Genomic DNA, 5,406 nt, shown 5'->3' with positions numbered 1-5,406 from the left:
AATAATAATAATAATAATAATAATAATAAAAAGCTGGTAAAAAGAGTGCTCTACTAAAGAGGAAAAGCATCATTTTACAACAGACTAAAGTTGTACTTACAAATTTTCTTTGTGAGGGTCCTGGATTTAATGTGATAGCTTTATTAGTTGACAGTGGTTCTAATTATGTGCTACAATTATTGATGGAAACCTAGACTAAGACGTGGGCTCTATTAGGTGAAGTTGAGATACTGGAAACTTCATACTATCATATAAAGGAAGGAATCAAAAGATTTTGCCTGATAGGAATAACAGATTAGATTGGTCATAGGTTCCTTTTCCCACAACCCCTAATTATGTCTCTCTAGGAAACCTAGAGACTCCAGGTTTCACCAAGGCCTTGAGAAAAATACACTGAAATGGAACCTATAGCATTATTAAATGATTCCTATTTGGTGTGTTGTTCAGTGGGGTACTTTTCCCAGGTCTTTAGACAAGGACCTACGCTGAGGGAAGAATGAGTGTGGCATGAGGGTAATGTGCTTCATGTGGATTCACTAAGCAGATGGAAGAGAATTTCAGTTGAAAGCGAACATTTGCTTGGAACTTTTAAAGCATCAACCACTCATATCAGTGAAGTCTGTTCTCTTCGAAAATGCAGTGTGAGAAATTTTTGACATTTGAAATTTTTATTTCCAGCCCCAGCAATATTAAGGCTCACAGCTTTAGAAAGGAAACACATGCTTTAAAATGTGATGAAATATCAGGCCATTCCAGGGAATATGCTTAAGTAACTTAATATAATTCTAACAAGACTTAAGGGTAAGATAGCCTAAATGATTCATCCTCTTCCAAAGGAAAATCTGCAACATTTCCAATAATTCTTTGTGTGATTCTTTTCACATTGACCCATTACACATTGCCAAAACTAATATAATGAGGTATAACATATTTAGCTATATTTGATTTATTTCAGAAAATAAAGAAAAGTGGCATAAAGAAGAACTTTTATGTAGAATCTTTCTAGAAAGACTACTGGGACTACCCATTTAAAAAAATCCAAATCCAACAAAACTAAGAAATAATTCAACTCTTTATCACTAGGCTTAAATTTAAATGACAAAACAGATTGAGCACTTCGAATTGAAAATGAAAATTAATTCAAAGGAAATTATACAAGATAGGTTGGCACTACATAAAACTAGAGTTTCCAATAAAAGTGCTCCAACCAGATCAACATTATCATTTCAATTAATTAAGAGCAGACAATCCTCAAAATGATTGTCTTTGCTCCTGAATTTATGATGGCATTTCCCACTTCTTATATTTGCTAAGGTATTTGAATAATCTCATCACAATACTTTCTTAGAAATCTCAGACAGGAACACATCGTGTCTTTCAGTTCTGAGTCGATAGATACACCTGTTTAATCTACCAAGACATTCCAGGTCCTTGGCTGGAATAATAAAATGAGAAAGAGAAAAGAGAATAATGAAACTGACTTCTGGTGGCTTCTCTACTTCCCCATACAATGTACGTACAAATGTGCTCTGGCTCCTTCATCTGGCTAGCATGAAACTCGTTAAGAACATCTTAGAATTTCAGTAAATCCACAATAATACAAAACATACTTCAGAGAAGGAGAAAAAAACCTGTTTCTGAAGCCTCTGAATTTGCTTCACATTACAACGCAAGTTGTAAACAACTGGGCAGCTCCCTTTAATTCTGTGTGCCATGTGTGTTGTCAGCATTTAATTACTTCTTTTTGACAAGTACTTCTATTCCTTTTAGAATGACTGCACATTATATTAAAACATCAAAGTTTAGTTCTTAATTTTTTGGGTTTCAAAACCAGAATGCTACTAGGAGAGACAAGGTAAACTCAAGAGTCATCTGCAAACAGGTATAAATTCGAAGTCATATAGAGTTATTCCCAAAAAACTGAACTTTCAAAAATGTACTATTCAGTTACTAGGTTATAGATTAACTTGTGGTTAAGAAGTCTTGTTGAAATCAGCTCTACCTCACGCCTTGAGGGAATGAAGGCATGCCCCATAGCTGCCTGTCTAGCCATTAATAGTGACTCTCTCCAAGGATCTGGGGTAAATCAAATGACAAGATTGATATGTGCTGTGACATGAGCACACATTGAGCATCTGTGACACTACAGACGTATTTTGATAGTTTCTTCACAAATTCAATTTGAGTGCTTATTTATATAAAACCTGCTTCCTGAGTAAAAAAAAAAAAATTTAACTTATCAATCCTTCTTGAAAAACTATATTTTTCAATCAGTTAATGTGGTAAGGGGTTATAGATGGAGATAAAAAGGAGGGCACATGGAAGAAAATCAACATAGCTACTGCCTCTTTCTTCTTGCTATGCTATTCCCAGGATATCAGCGCTCCCAAAACATGGGTCGGACGGACTGTTGAATAGACTGTCCATCTCCTACCTTCTTTTTCCATCTCTGCTCTCTTGTCAGACACCTGCTCCATCTCAAATATCACCTTCAATCTGTTGACATATTTTCACAACTGCCACAAACTCCAAAGCAACCACACTCCCATAACTTCCACCCTCATTTTTTCCAATCTCTCCTTTTAAAGATGAAGAACTACTTGGTAGGTAGTTGATAAATTACAAACTTCCACCTACTGAACTATCCCCACGTACCTATTTGGTTTTAGCATAAACTCTGGAATTCCAAAATATTACTTAAATAACCAAACTGTTTCCTAGGCTCAAGCCAGCATTATAATTATGTTGAAAAACTGGTTCTTCTTTGTACTTACAGATACAGCTGCCGAGATTTGGGGTGTAGCACATAATTGTCAGATCTGGTCTACTCTTACGAGTCATAAATGATTTTTTTTATCTTAAAAGAGGGCAACTGTCACATTACGAAGGGGCCATAGTGTTTTGAAAGAACTTCAGGCTCATGAAAAAAATGCAACTTATAAAACTGCTTCTGTTTTATAGCTGATCGAAAAGGTTATGCATATTCTTCAATATACTGGTATTGAGCAGTCATTGAACACCTAATGCTTACAATGGGACATAACAAAAGACAGCGCTATGTAACTGTTATAGTACCTCGTGCTAAAGGTAACTGAGCCCCTCGCTGGGTATAATGGGAGCAAAGACCCACCTGTAAGGAAGCTAACTTTACATGGGCTGCCCCTGCTTATTCCTGGGTTGACAGTCCTCAGTTTCACGAAGCTCAGAAGTTTCCACTTCTTTTATTGCATGTTTTCCAGACCTACAGTTGAAAAGTAGTGATTGGTTCAGTAAAGTACATTCACTTCATAAAGGAATTTAATTTTGAAACCCTTATGGCCAAGACATGTTTCTCTCAGGATAAGTATTGTGGCTTCTTCCCTGCAGGTGAGCATTCCCTGAGAAAGTTAATAATCGCTATTACCTCCTGCCCTCTGGCTTCAAAAGAGCCATCTCCCCTCTTCCATCCTGGCCCAAACATAGTCATTTTACTCCCCTCAAAAGCCTGTAGCACAGCTGCAGCACATATGAAATGCTTTAAAGAGACTACTCGAGGCTTAGAGGTGGCAAGAAGTGATTCGACAGAGAGAATTCCATGCAGTTAATTCATCAGGTTTCCCAGTTCAGGCAAGTTCCTCAGAAGCCAACAGCCTGGCCTGTCAGTTTGGGTCCCTACACAGTTAGTTGCCTGTCTGGCTGGCTCACTGACACTTTCATAGGACATAGGCTCTCTTCCCCTAAACACTGGAGAGCATGTTGGGACTTTTCGCAACACAAAAGAGAATGAGGCCACAGTGTGTTACTGAAAATTGAAAACTGATTTGAGTTAATTGGGAAATTTAAAAAAGCAACCCAAAGGCAACGAGATTGAGGCTGTGATTAGAAGGAGACAAGGTGACCACGATGGATGGGCCTGGGGCCCGCACACTGGCTCAGGGCAACTACAGAAAGAGACCTCCGATCAGGACCTCGTGCCTTAGACCTCCTCCAAAACGTCAAGATTTTTTTTTCTTTTTAGTCTTATGAGAAAGTTTTTTGAAAGTTTGTAATTTATTGAGCAAAGGGAAATCAAAGGAGAAGAAGTAATGGCTGAATGAGCCCCCCAGGCCAGGTAGCACTAGGGACTGAGAGCCCTGTGAAGTGATTGCGTTAAATGACTGGGGAGGAGAAAAGAAGATCACAGCCTCTGCCTTTGCTTTTGTTTGTATCTGAAACGACAAGTTATCTGTCTGGTGTGTCTGGGCGAACTAATTTCTCCAAATAACCACAAACTCTCCCTCTCTTCTCTTCTGCTCCAGTGGGATCATTTTAGAGGTGGTTAGAACAATTTGAAACCTCCCTCAAAAAATGAGGTGTAATAGGGGGCAATATGCCCTTCCCAGCTCTCTAGGAGCTTGACTTGGTCTATAGTTCCTACCCTGAGTCTGGAGAGTTCTAGTGAGCAGCCACGAGTCCTAGGTATGGGCCCAGCTCCCACCCAACCCCAGCAGAACAATACTACTGCTCAGATTCACGGGAAGCAGGACTGGTCCCCAACGGAGCATTCTTCTTTAACTTACGGAGCATTAGCTTCCGGTCCCAGGGACTAAACTGCAGGGCTCCCAAGTGGGAAGCTGGCCAAGCTTCGGCCATAGTTTGGTTTATAATTTTTCAATATTTAAACATATGGTATGTGAACCTCCAATTGTATTCGTGCCCTGGGTGCCCTAAATGTTAGGGGCAGACAGAAGGCAGTATTTCCTCCCATCGTCACTAAATCCATCACTAAAGGGATGTTAGCGAACCAGATAGGTACAATGTAGCCATCGTCTCCAAACTCACAGACACAGACCTCGCCAGGGAGGTATAGAGAACAGAACTGAGCAGAGAAGAGTCGAGAAGGAACACCTTTCAAATAAATTAAAGTGCCTTCAGTCCTAGAAATGTAGCATATAGTTTCTCTGCACATCACCTTAATGAATTCCCTCTAAAGGCAAGAGAAAACAGATTCAGAGTTCCAACCACATCCTCTACGGTGAAGGAAATTGGATTTACGTTAACAGAATGTCCATAAAATCCTTTAAATCCAGTCCTCTTTTGTGTCACATGGTCTTCGCCTCAAAAAGGCTGTGGTGGTCTGGGTCATTTCAGAAGTGATTTCAGGAAAAATGTGCCTGATAAAGCCCTGGGAGGCCAGCAGCTGGCTTCCTCGGGAACTCTCATCTGCTGCTGTCTCGAATCCCTGCCAATTTCTGGGCCTTGAGACCCAACTTTCAACCAGGAGGCTGACTGCCCACAATCCATTGTCCCAAGCCATCCTCTCTTACATTTCCACTATAGAGGGTCATTTAAGAAAAACTGCTGCCCATCTATAATAAAATGTCTTTCTAAGAAAGTACCCCATGAAAGGAAAACAATCGGGGTAGCAAAGCCATCAGAAATAAGCAT

The sequence above is a fragment of the Pteropus alecto genome, unplaced genomic scaffold, assembly GCF_000325575.1.
Source record: "Pteropus alecto unplaced genomic scaffold, ASM32557v1 scaffold73, whole genome shotgun sequence".
Lineage (NCBI taxonomy): Eukaryota > Metazoa > Chordata > Mammalia > Chiroptera > Pteropodidae > Pteropus > Pteropus alecto.
Note: the sequence above shows the minus strand (reverse complement) of the source record.